Here is a 13,798-nt window from a genome sequence, read left to right on the forward strand (position 1 = left end):
CTGGTGTACAAGAACACCCAGATCTCTCTGTACTGCCCTTTTACCTAAATTGATTCCATTTAGGTAGTAATCTGCCTTCCTGTTCTTGCCACCAAAGTGGATAACCATACATTTTTCCACATTAAACTGCATCTGCCCACTCACCTAACTTGTCCAGGTCACCCTGTAATCTCCTAACATCCTCATCACATTTCACCCTGCAACCCAGCTTTGTATCATCAGCAAATTTGCTAATGTTATTGCTGATACCATCTTCTATATCATTAACATATATTGTAAAAAGCTGCGGTCCCAGCACGGATCCCTGCGGTACCCCACTTGTCACTGCCTGCCATTCCGAAAAGGAGTGGTTTATCACTACTCTTTGTTTCCTAGCAGCCAACTAATTTTCAATCCAAGTTCATACTTTGCCCCCAATACCATGCGCCCTAATTTTACTCACTAACCTCCTATATGGGACTTTATCAAAAGCTTTCTGAAAGTCCAGGTACACTACATCTACTGGATCTCCCTCGTCCATCTTCAGAGTTACATCCTCAAAAAATTCCAGAAGATTAGTCAAGCATGATTTCCCCTTCATAAATCCAGGCTGACTCTAACCTATCCTGTTACTACTATCCAGATGTGCCGTAATTTCATCCTTTATAATAGACTCCAGCATCTTTCCCACCACTGAGGTCAGAGTAACTGGTCTATAATTTCCTGCTTTCTCTCTCCCACCTTTCTTAAAAGGTGGGACAACATTAGCCACCCTCCAATCCGCAGGAACTGATCCTGAATCTATAGAACATTGGAAAATAATCACCAACACATCCACGATTTCCTGAGCCACCTCCTTCAGTACCCTGGGATGTAGACTATCAGGCCTCGGAGACTTATCAACCTTCAGACCTAACAGTCTCTCCAAGACCAAGTCCTGGCAAATATAAATTTCCTTAAGTTCAGTTCCTTCAGCCACTGTTACCTCAGGGACATTGCTTGTGTCTTCCCCAGTGAACACAGATCTGAAGTACCCATTTAATTCTTCTGCCATTTCTTTGTTCCCCGTAATATATTCTCCTGTTTCTGTCTTCAAGGGCCCAATTTTAGTCCTAACCATTTTTTTGCCTTGCACATACCTAAAAAAGCTTTTACTATCCTCCTTTATATTATTGGCCAGTTTACCTTCGTACCTCATTTTTCCTCTGCATATTTCCTTCTTAGTAATAGAACATAGAAGAATACAGCGCAGTACAGGCCCTTTGGCCCTCGATGTTGCGCCGATCCAAGCCCACCTAACCTATACTAACCCACTATCCTCCATATACCTATCCAATGCCCGCTTAAATGCCCATAAAGAGGGAGAGTCCACCACTGCTACTGGCAGGGCATTCCATGAACTTACGACTCGCTGAGTGAAGAACCTACCCCTAACTTCAGTCCTATATCTACCCCCCCTTAATTTAAAGCTATGCCCCCTTGTAATACCCGACTCCATACGCGGGAAAAGGTTCACACTGTCAACCCTATCTAACCCCCTAATCATCTTGTACACCTCAATCAAGTCACCCCTAAACCTTCTTTTCTCTAATGAAAACAGCCCCAAGTGTCTCAGTCTTTCCTCATACGATCTTCCTTCCATACCAGGCAACATCCTGGTAAACCTCTGTTGCTCTTTAAAAGTTTCCCAGTCCTCTGTTTTCCCACTTATGTTATACTTTTTCTCTTTTAACTTTATATGTTTCTTAACTTCCCTCGTCAGCCACGGCCGCCCATGCCTCCTCCTGGGATCTTTCTTCCTTTTAGGAATGAACTGATCCTGCAACTTCTGCATTATACACAGAAATATCCGCCATTGTTCCTCCACGGTCATCCCTACTAAGGCATTGCACCATTGAACTTTGGCCAGCTCCTCCCTCATAGCTCCATAGTTCCCTTTATTCAACATAAGTACTGTCACTTCCAACTGTACCCTCTCCCTCTCAAATTGCAGATTGAAGCTTAATGTATTATGGTCACTACTTCCCAATGGCTCCTTCACTTCGAGGTCCCTGATCAATTCTGATTCGTTACACAATACCAGATCCAGAATTGCCTTCTCCCTGGTCGGCTCCAGCACCAGCTGCTCTAAGAATCCATCTCTGAGGCACTCCACAAAGTCTCTTTCTTGAGGTCCAATACCATCCTGATTTTCCCAGTCTACCTGCATGTTAAAATCCCCCATAACAAGTGTAGTAACATCTTTGCGACAGGCCAATTTCAGCTCCTGATTCAACTTACATCCGACATCTAGACTACTATTTGGAGACCTGTAGATGACTCCCAAGAGGGTCTTTTTACCCTTAGTATTTCGCAGCTCTATCCACACTGACTCTACATCTCCTGACTCTAGGTCCCCCCGTGCAAGGGACTGAATATCCTCCCTTACCAACAAGGCCACCCCACCCCCTCTGCCCATCAGTCTGTCCTTACGATAGCACGTGTCGCCTTGAATATTTATTTCCCAGGCCCTGTCCACTTGAAGCCACGTCTCAGTTATCCCCACAATATCGTATCTGCCAATTTCCAAAAGAGCCTCAAGCTCATCCATCTTATGTCTAATGCTTGGTGCATTCATGTATAGTATTTTTAATTTGTTACTGCTCTCACCCTTCGCATCAACTCCTATTTCACTCAACCTTACAGCATGATCCCTTTCCGAGTTTTCTGCCTCATTGATATAGTTGTCTTTCTTGACTTCTCTTGTTCTAACTTTCCCTTCAATTTCCTTTTTAAACATCCAGTTTGTCCCCTCTCCCCCCCCACCCAGCTTGTTTTTGGAGTCTGTGGATGAGTGCCACGCTTCTGGGAGTTCTCTGGCTGTCCTCTGTTTGGGTTTGTCCAATGATTGTTGTGTTGGCACAGTCAAATTTGTGGTCCTTGACATGTGTGTGTGACTTCTGGGGGCATTTGGTTGTGGCATTTGGTGGCTGGTTGGTGTTCGTGGATGCGGATTGCTGGTTGTCTGCCTGTTGGCTCTGTATGGTGTTTCGTGCAGTCTTTGCATGGATTCCTGTAAATTGTATTAGTCTGGCACATGATGAGTATCAGGTCTTTTGTCCTAGTGAGTTGCTGTCTGAGTGTGGCTGTCAGTTTATGGGCTGTCGTGAATCCGGATCGGAGTGATCGGAGAAGTCTGGCTGTCAGTTCTGAGGGGTTTTTAATGTAAGGTAGAGTGGCTAGTGAGTTAGGTCGTGGCATGTCCTCATCACATTGGTTTGTCTGTTAGGCATCTGCTGGTGAAGTTGGCAAATAAACTTTAAAGGTGTTCTTCTTCCCTTCGTAGGTCGGGAGTGCTGCAGTGTGCTGTAGCCATTTTAAACAGGGTCCTAATACAGCTTCTCTTTTGTGTGTTCAGGTAGTTCCAGTTGTAGTTCAGGACCTGATCAGTGTGTGCGGCTTTTCTGTACACTTTTGTAGTGCATTAACTGTTGTGTGTTCTTTTCACCATCACATCTAGGAATGCGAGTTGATTGTTGGTTTCCTCTTCTCTCGTAAATCTGGTCCCTGTGACCAAGGTGTTGATTTCTGTTCTCTTAAATGATAACAAAAGTGTCATCCATGTATCTCATCCAGAGTTTGGGTAGGATTTGTGGAAGGGCTGTTTGTTTTAGTCTTTGCATCACTGCTTTGCTATAAGCCCCAAGATGGGGGAGCACATAGGTTATCCATTGATCTGTTCATACATTTGGTTGTTGAAAGATCCTATACCCATCATGTGCAAACAGACATGGTTTGCAGGATTCCATGCAAGGACAGCATGCAGACAGGTGGACGGCCGGCAGTCCGTATCCACGGACACCGGCTGGCCACTAAGCGCCACGACCTGCTGTCCCTAGTAGCCACACACACAGAAGACAAGGTAGCATGGTGGCACAGTGGTTGGTACTGCTACCTCACAGTGCTAGAGACCTGGGTTCAATTCCTGCCTCAGGTGACTGTCTGTGTGGAGTTTGCATGTTCTCTGCGTGGGTTTTCTCCGGTTTCCTCCCACAGTCCAAAAATGTGCAGGTTAGGTGAATTGGCCATGCTAAATTGCCCATAGTGTTAGGTGAATGGAGTGAGTGTAGGGGAATGGGTCTGGCTGGGTTGCTCTTTGGAGGGTCGGTGTGGACTTGTTGGGCTGAAGGGCCTGTTTCCACACTAAGTGATCTAATCTAATCACAGCTCCATGGGGATCTCCAGTGCCCTGTTGCTTTTTACTCTGTACACTTCCCACCTGTTGTAAGGGGAATGCCGGTGTGTTAGAGAGCTGTGGCAGCAGCCACCGTAACAGTAGAGAAGGCCACTCCCATCGTGCTGGATCACCCATGCACTGTTTTGGTTCCCCATTCAGTCTCCCTGCTGCTCAATTCAGCAGCAACCCAACATTTCACTGCCACCCGGAGAACTGGCTATGAGGTCGCTTTACTGTCCAAAGCTAACCTGTCCCTGAACCCCACCACCTTGCTCCCATTCACTCAGAATGCCATTGCGGAAGACCCACAACTGTTTCGACCTTTTTCAGCAGGTCATCACCCTGTACCCCGGCCTCTCAAACATTTCTAGACAACCCTGACCTCATTCTCTCTCCGGATGGCTCATCCTTCAGGCCATCGCACACTGGCAGGTTATGGAGTGTGCAACCCTTTCACGATCCTGGAATCAGCTGTGCTACCAGATGGCACATCCACACAGGCTGCAGAGCTGTTCGCATTCACTAGGGCTCGTGTCATTGCTAAAGGTCACACAGCCAACATTCACACTGACTTCGGAGTCGTTCATGACTTTGGCACACTCTGGAAACAGAGAGGGTTCATCACTTCAGCAGAGAGGCCACTACAACACGCTGTCACACAATCCTGGTACACATCAGGATTTGCTGCAGCTGCCCAAGCCTTGCTGTTACAGGGCCTCATCTGCCTGCAGAACAACACAGGAAAGCCTTAGGGTGTAGGTTTACTCACTGAGCTGTAGGTTTGATATCCAGACGTTTCATTACCTGGCTAGGTAACATCATCAGTGGCGACCTCCAAGTGAAGGCTTCCTAGTCATCATCGACATGTGGGGAATGCTTCCATCCATTTAGAGAAGAAGAAAAGGGTAGTGCACGGGCTGTGGGAAAATTCCTCCTAAGGGATGTCATCCCCAGATTCAGGGTCCCCAGTAACACAGACAGACAGGGGACTCACTTCACTGATCAGCTCATGACTGGCATTAACGAGGCATTGGGGTTACTGTGGAGACACCACATCCCCTACCAACCCCAGACATCAGGCATGGTCAAGCAGATGAATGACACCCTTAAAACCACACTGAACAAGATCCCCCAAGACACAGGACTGACCTGGCCAGACGCCTTGCTGCTAACTCTTTACACTATACGTGGTCAAGCAAACCGCACGACCGTACTCACCCCTTTTGAGGTGCTCATGGAGCGATGTACGGCCACCACTACCAGGTCCCCAAAGCTCTCCATGGACACAGCCCTTCCCCTAACACAAGAGGCCTTGCTGAATTATGTACAAGCCCTCAGCAGCAGCATTAATGTAAAGCATGACCAGGCCAGAGCCGTGCTGCTCACACTCCAATTAGTGCCCATTCATCCATTCTGACCCGGGGACTATATCATGATAAGATCACTGAATAACGACTCTCTCCACCACCCAGAGGTGGGGAGTTCCGTATCTCATCCTGATGACGACCCAGACTGCTGTGAAACTGGAAGGACGGCCCGAATGGACACATGCCACCTGCTGCAAGAGGGCTCCACCTCCAATGACCAGGGACCACACAGAGGAAGGCACCGCTCGGAACGCTGAAGATGGACCCAGCTACTCACCGCAGCCATCACCATCACCCACAGCCTCACCTGTCTTGACTTGCTGCTACACATGGACATTTAATGATCCACCGTGACTTGCGGGCCAACATTTTCCTGCAAATGATCCATGGCTATGATCAGCGATTTAAACAGGCCCGCTGCTGGGTCTGAACTGGGGTCCCTGTCCACTCTCACAGGGGCATTCCCTTAGTTTCAATTCCCTTTAACTTCTCCGACATGGCAAAGTGGTGGCTGGAACCAGAGAGATCCCCTGAGGTTACCACACTCAAAATACCACCAGCAATGCCCAACTACGGGGACAACAGCCCAGCCTGCTGGAGGTCAGCAGGGTACCACCTGGACAAATTTAAAGGGTGGTTTTACCCAGCCTACAACCTCTCCCACGTATCCCCAGCCCTGACCATTGCTGAGACGGACACACACGGGCCACCTACCTGATCCTTCTGTTTAAAAAGCACACAGCCATCGGGATGGGAAGCTGGCTGGAGCTGATGCACTGACTCCCGGCTCCTGACTCCCACAGCATGTCGATCCGCTGCAGAAGGCAGCGTATTAAACCTACCGGTCCTCAACAGGACCAGCCAGAACATCACCTTCCTCACCATCTGGACAGGGACCCGGACCCGTCATCTCCAGACCTACAACGGCACCTACTTTATCTGTGGCCACAAAACCTACCCCTGGCTGCCAATATCCTGGACTGGGAGCTGTTCTGTCAGGCTCACCGTACCATTCATGCATCACTCCCAGTCCCTTCCATTCCCAAAGCCCATGTCCTACAGCAGACGAGCCCTCGCCCCGATGACATCCCCTATACAACCCTGCGGTTGCATGTGGGAGTCACAAACTCACCACCACACTAGAGGTGGTGGCGAACTCCACAGTAGATGCACTCGCCCAGCTGAATGCAGAGGCTGTTACCATCCGTACTGTGGCTCTGCAGAACAGGATGGCCCTGGACTACCTGCTCGCTGCGAAAGGGGGCACATATGCCCTCATTGGTGCTGACTGCTGCACTTACATTCCTGACCCCAGTGAAAACATCACACACCTGGCCCAATTTATCCAGCAGGCAGCTTCTGTCCTGTATGATCAGAGCTCCCACAGGGACCTATGGGACTAGGCAGCCTCTTGGCTGGGCTCAGGGTACAGCCCTACTACAGGGACTGATAGCGTACTTGGTTATCATTGCTGGGATTGTGGCACTGGCCACGGCCATCCGACTGTGCTGTTCACACCTCTGCCTCCTTCACTACTCAGCTAGCACAGATCCACTGGGGGAACGTCCCTGCCAGTGACATTCCCACAACCTGCTGTACATCTCTATGACTCTATGACCTCTTCTCTGTAACAGTTCCAACAACTTCACTAGGAAATGCTCATCCTGGAGTTCAGTTACTAGTGGTGTACTGCATGGATCTGTTTTGGGCCCTCTGCTGTTTGTCGTTTTTATAAGTGATCTGGATGAGGATGTAGAAGGATGGGTCAGTAAATTTGTGAATGACACTAAGAATGGTGGAGTTGTGGATAGTGCCAAAGGATATTGCAGGTTACAGAGGGACATAGATAATCCGCAGTGTTGGGCTGAGGTGGCAAATGGAGTTTAATGCAGAAAAATGTGAGGTGATTCATTCTGGAAGGAGCAACAGGAATAAACAGTTAATAGGCTAACAGTAAGATTCTTGGCAGTGTAGATGAGCAGAGGGATCTCTGTGTCCAGGTACATAAATCCCTGAAAGTAGCCACCCAGGTTGATAAGAAGGTATACCGTGTGTTAACTTTTATGGGTAGAGGGATTGAGTTTCGGAACCATGAGGTCATGCTGCAGCTGTACAAAACTCTGGTGCGGTCAACTTGGAGTACCGGGTACAGTTCTGGTCACCGCATTATAGGAAGGATGTGGAAGCTTTGGAAAGTGTTCAGAGGAGATTTACTGGGATGTTGACAGTTTTGGAGGGGAAGGTGCAGTTACATTGTTGGGGCTGTATTACAGGCCTCCCAACAGTGAGCGTGATGTAGAAGAATAAATAGGTAAACAGACAATGGAAAGATGTGGAGGCAATAGGGTAGTGGTGATGGAATACACTTAACGTCAGAGGTCTGGATGGGGTAGAATTTGTACGAAGTGTCCAGGAGAGTTTTCTAGAGTAGTACGTCAATAGTCCGACGAGGGAAGGGGCCATGTTGGACCTGGTACTGCGGAACAAACCAGGACAGATAGTAGAAGTTGCGGTGGGGGATTTCTTTGGAAACAGTGACCACAATTCTGTAAGTTTTAGAATACTCGTGGATAAAGAAGTGAAGAGAAGGGACGCATACTAAACTGGCCAATTATATCAAAATCAGGCAGGAGCTGGGAAATGTGGATTGGACACAACTATTTGAAGGGAAGTCCACATTTGAGATGTGGGAGGCTTTCAAAGCTAGTGCAGAATACGCATGTCCCGTTGAAGGCAAAGGATAGGAAGGGCAAGATTAGTGAACCGTGGATGACAGAAGAAATTGTACGACCAGCCAAGAGGAAAAGGGAAACGTACATAAGGTCCAGGCAGCTAAGAACAGAAGGGGCCCTGGAGGAATATCGGAAGAATAGGACAAGTCTTAAATGAGGAATCAAGTGGGCTAAAAGGGGTCATGAAATAGCTTGAGAGCAGAATTAAGGAGAATCCCAAAGCATTTTATTCTAATATAAGCAGCAAGCGGGTGACTAGAGAAAGGATTGGTCCACTGAAGGATAACGAAGGAAGGCTATGTGTCGAACCTGAGAGAATGGGTGAGATTCTGAATGATTACTTTGCATCAGTGTTCATGTTGTGGATAACATTGACATAAGTAGGGAGGATGTGTTGGGTAGGCTAGAGGTTATTAAGGTGGACCAATCCCCAGGACCGGATGGGATCTATCCCAGGTTGCTGAGGGAGGCGAGAGAGGAAATAGCTGGGGCCCTGACAGATATCTTTGTGGAATCCTTAAATACAGGTGAGGTGCCAGAGGACTGGAGGGTTGTTCATGTTGTCCCCCTGTACATTCCAGGTAAGTACAAACCAGTCAGCCTGACGTTAGTGGTGGGAAGGTTGGAGAAGGTACTGAGGGATAGGATCTATTTATATTTAGAAAAGTATGGGCTTATCAGTGAGAGGCAACATGGTTTTGTGCAGGGGAAATCGTGCCTTACCAACTTAATAGAGTTCTTTGTGGAAGTGACCAAGTTGTTAGATGAAGGAAGGGCTGTTGGTGTCATATGTAGTAAGGCGTTTGATAAGGTTCCCCAAAGTAGGCTAATGGAGAAAATGAAGTCATATGGTGTGCAGGGTGTTCTAGCTGGGTGGATAAAGAACTGGTTGAACAACAGGAGACAGAGAGTAGTAGTTGAAGGAAGTATCTCGAAATGGAGAAAGGTGACCAGTGATGTTCCACAGGGGTCAGTGCTGGGGCCACTGTTGTTTGTAATATGCATAAATGATCTGGAAGAGGGCACTGTTGGTATGATCAGCAAGTTTGCAGATGACAAAGATTGGTGGAGTAGCAGAAAGCATAAGGGACTGTCAAAGAATATAGGAGGATATAGATAGACTAGACAGTTGGGCAGCAAAGTGGCAGATGGAGTTCAATTCCGGCAAATGTGAGGTGATGCATTTAGGAAAGTCTAATTCTAGAGCAAATTATACAATGAATGGAAGAGCCTTGGGAAAAGTTGATGGGCAGAGAGATCTGGGAGTGCAGGTCCATTGTACCCTGAAGGTTGCTGCACAGGTGGATAGAGTGGTCAAGGCGGCATATGGTATACTTGCCTTCATTGGACGGGGTATTGAGTATAAGAGCTGGTAGGTCATGTTAAAATTGTACAAGACATTGGTTCGGCCGCATTTAGAATACTGTGTACAGTTCTGGTCGCCACATTACCAAAAGGATGTGGACACTTTGGAGAGGGTGCAGAGAAGGTTTACGAGGATGTTGCCTGGTATGGAAGGTGCGAGCTATGAAGAGAGGTTGAGTAGGTTAGGTTTATTTTCACTAGAAAGGAGATTGTGGAGGGAACCTGATTGAGGTTTATAAAATCATGAAGAATATAGACAGGGTGGATAGAGACAAGCTTTTTTCCAGGGTGAAGGATTCAATCACGCTTCCAAGGTGAGAGGTGGAAAGTTTAAGGGAGAGACACGCAGTAAGTACCTCACACAGGGTGGTTGGCATTTGGAACGCGTTGCTGGCAGAGGTGGTAGAGGCAGGCACAGTAGATTCATTTAAGATGCATCAGGACAGATGCATGAGTAAGTGGGGAGCAGAGGGATACAGATGCTTAGGAATTGACCGACAGGTTTAGACAATACATTTGGATCGGCTCAGGCTTGGAGGGCTGAAGGGCCTGTTCCTGGGCTGTAAATGTTTTGTTCTTTGAGTAGTAGGGGCGTGGAACGGCCTGCCATGCAACAGTAGTAGACTCAAACTTTAAGGGCATTTAAACAGTATTTGGATAAACATATGGATATAGCGAGAGGCAGGAGCCGGGAGGAGGTGACGTTGGTGCTAGGTGATTGTCGGGAAGGCCAATAAGTATATTTAAACTTCTTACCTCAGGCCAGCGAGGGAGGAGCGAGCAAAGGACTTCTGGGAAGAGTAAGTAGAACAGTTTATATTTGCGTGGTTGCGTTACCCGAGACACTACTCGGGTAGTGTCTCTCACCCATCCTCCTCCTCTAACCTAAAAAAACGTTGTGGGAGCCAGATTGACAATGTGAGGTAACTAGTTTATTTCCTAATCTTTTTTTTAGTAGTCACTTCGGGAGTTAGAATATTGGGAATGGAGTTTAGGGCAGTGGAATGTTTCTCCTGCAGAATGTGGGAGGTAAGGGTCACCACTAGTGTCCCTGCTGACTACATCTGTGGGAAGTGCACCCAACTCCAGCTCCTCGAAAACCGCATTAGGGAACTAGTGCTGGAGTTGGATGAACTTCGGATCATTCGGGAGGCAGAGGGGTTATTGACAGGACTTAGAGAGGTAGTCATAGAACATAGAACATAGAACATAGAAGAATACAGCGCAGTACAGGCCCTTCGGCCCTCGATGTTGCGCCGATCCAAGCCAACCTAACCTACATTTTGGATTAGGTTTGGATTAGGAATTGGCTGGCTGGAAGAAGACAGAGGGTAGTAGTTGATGGTGAAGGTTCATCTTGGAATACAGTTACTAGCGGTGTTCCGCAAGGATCTGTTTTGGGACCATTGCTGTTTGTCATTTTTATAAATGACCTGGAGGAGGGGCTAGAAGGTTGGGTGAGCAAGTTTGCGGATGATACAAAAGTTGGTGGAGTTGTTGACAGTGAGAAAGGATGTGTCAGGTTACAGCGGGATATAGATAGGCTGCAGAGCTGGGCAGAAAGGTGGCAAATGGAGTTCAATGTAGCTCAGTGTGAGGTGATTCACTTTGGTAAGAGTAACAAAAAGATGGGGTACTGGGCTAATGGTCGGATACTTGGTAGTGTGGAAGAGCAGAGGGATCTTGGTGTCCATGTACACAGATCTCTGAAAGTTGCCACCCAGGTAAATAGTGTGGTGAAAAAAGCATATGGCGTATAGGCTTTTATTGGTAGAGGATTTGAGTTCCGGAGTCCTGAGGTCATGTTGCAGTTGTATAAGACTCTGGTGCGGCCGCATCTGGAGTATTGTGTGCAGTTTTGGTCGCCATACTATAAGAAGGATGTGGAGGCACTGGAACGGGTGCAGAGGAGGTTTACCAGGATGTTGCCTGGTATGGTAGGAAGATTGTATGAGGAAAGGCTGAGGCACTTGGGGCTGTTTTCATTGGAGAAAAGAAGGTTTAGGGGTGACTTGATAGAGTGTACAAGATGATTAGGGGTTTAGATAGGGTTGACCATGAGAACCTTTTTCCACGTATGGAGTCAGCTATTACGAGGGGGCATAGCTTTAAATTAAGGGGTGGTAGGTATAGGACAGATGTTAGGGGTAGATTCTTTACTCAGCGAGTCGTGAGTTCATGGAATGCCCTGCCAGTAGCAGTGGTGGACTCTCCCTCTTTATGGGCATTTAAGCGGGCATTGGATAGGCATATGGAGGATAGTGGGCTAGTGTAGGTTAGGTGGTCTTGGATCGGCGCAACATCGAGGACCAAAGGGCCTGTACTGCACTGTATTCTTCTATGTTCTATGAATCGGTAATTGGATCAGACTGCTCGACACCAACATTGTCAGTGCAGTGTCAATCAATGGGTGGGAATCAGATAGCTTCCCAGTCAGACCTGGAGTCAGGCAGGGCTGCCCTCTCTCTCCTGCCTTGTTTATGTGCTGCATAGAGCCATTTGTCGAGCCCATCAGGAAGGATGCGGGCCTGAGAGGGGTGACTATTCCTGGCAGCGGGGGCCTGCAGGTTAAGGCCTCCCTGTACATGGATGACGTCGCCATTTTCTGCTCGGATCAGCTGTCCGTGCACAGACTCATGTGCATCTGTGACCAGTTCGAGCTGGCCTCGGGGGCCAAGGTAAACCGAGGCAAGAGCGAAGCCATGCTTTTCGGGAACTGGGCCGACCAATCCTCGATCCCCTTCACCGTCAGGACTGACCACCTGAAGGTGCTGGGTATTTGGCTCGGGGGTGGGGGAGCTGGGGCGTGCACCAAGACCTGGGAGGAGTGGATCAGGAAGATGAGACAGAAACTAGGTAGATGGGAGCAACGGTTGCTCTCCATCACCGGGAAAAACCTGGTCATTAGGTGTGAGGTACTCTCTGTATTGTTATACGTGGCACAGGTCTGGCCTATCCCCAGAACCTGTGCTGCCGCAGTCACCCGGGCCATCTTCCACTTCATGTGGAGATCAAAGATGGACCGGGTCCGAAGAGACACAATGTACAAAGACCGGTGCAATGGGGGAAAAAACACGCCCAATGCCACCCTCACCCTGATGGTCACCTTTGTGTGTGGCTGCATCAAGCTGTGCGTGGATCCCCGGTACGCAAACACCAAGTGTCACTACGTACTGAAGTTCTACCTGTCCCCGGTGTTGCGAAGGATGGGCCTGGCCTCGTTGCCGCGGAACGCTCCGAGTAGTTGGACCGTTCGGTATCACCTGTCCTTCGTGGAGAAGTTTATGAAGAAAAACACCTTTGACCACAAGTCCATCAGGAAGTGGTCAGCACGTAGTGTCCTTGAGACCCTTCGGGAAAAGGAGAGGGCGGATCCTATCGAGCGGTTCCCTGAGCAGACTGTCAAAGCCATTTGGCAGAATGCCTCATCGCCAGAACTTTCCAACAAGCACCAAGACGTGGCTTGGCTGGTGGTGAGAAGGGCTCTGCCTGTGAGATTCTTTATGCACGCCCGGACTCTCAGTCGCACCGCACACTGCCCTCGAAGTGGCTGCGGGGGGGACGAGACTGTCACACACCTCCTTCTGGAATGTGCCAATGCAGAAGAAGTCTGGAGAGGAATGCAGTGATGTTTGTCGAGGTTCGTCCCAAGCAGTGCCGTGACGCGGGACTCCGTGCTCTACGGTCTGTTCCCCGGGACGCACACCGAGACGAACATCAACTGCACCTGGAGGATCATCAACTCGGTGAAGGACGCTCTCTGGGCGGTCCGAAACCTGTTGATCTTCCAGCTGAAGGAGTTGACCCCGACCGAGTGTTGCAGACTGGCACATTCCAAGGTCCAGGACTGTGTTGAGGGACGCGCTGAAGCTTGGGGCAGCTGCTGCCAAGGCGCGGTGGGGAAAGACCACCGTGTAACATCTGCCTGCCGAAAGAAGAACAGGGGGCCACGTAGTCATTTGGGCTCTGCTGGCGCCTCAGCTAAAAATGTAATCGTACCGACCTGTAAATAGGAATGGTTACTCTGGTTTCGGTATGCAAACAAATGGAATGTTTACATATGTATGGCATGTCCAGTTGTATAGATCAACGTATTTATGAATAAAGTATATTTTTGAAATAAAAAAAAGGATGTGTAC

The 13,798-nt window shown here is 48.5% G+C and overlaps 1 pseudogene; it reads left to right on the plus strand.

Annotated features, from left to right (window-relative positions):
• The first annotated feature begins 12,244 nt into the window (after window positions 1-12,244).
• LOC148149326 (uncharacterized) lies at window positions 12,245-13,577 on the plus strand (annotated as a pseudogene).
• The last annotated feature ends 221 nt before the right edge of the window (window positions 13,578-13,798 follow it).

This window comes from Chiloscyllium plagiosum, unplaced genomic scaffold (genome assembly GCF_037043375.1).
Source record: "Chiloscyllium plagiosum isolate Xiang-an unplaced genomic scaffold, Cpla_swu_hap1 HiC_scaffold_8, whole genome shotgun sequence".
NCBI classification, from domain to species: domain Eukaryota; kingdom Metazoa; phylum Chordata; class Chondrichthyes; order Orectolobiformes; family Hemiscylliidae; genus Chiloscyllium; species Chiloscyllium plagiosum.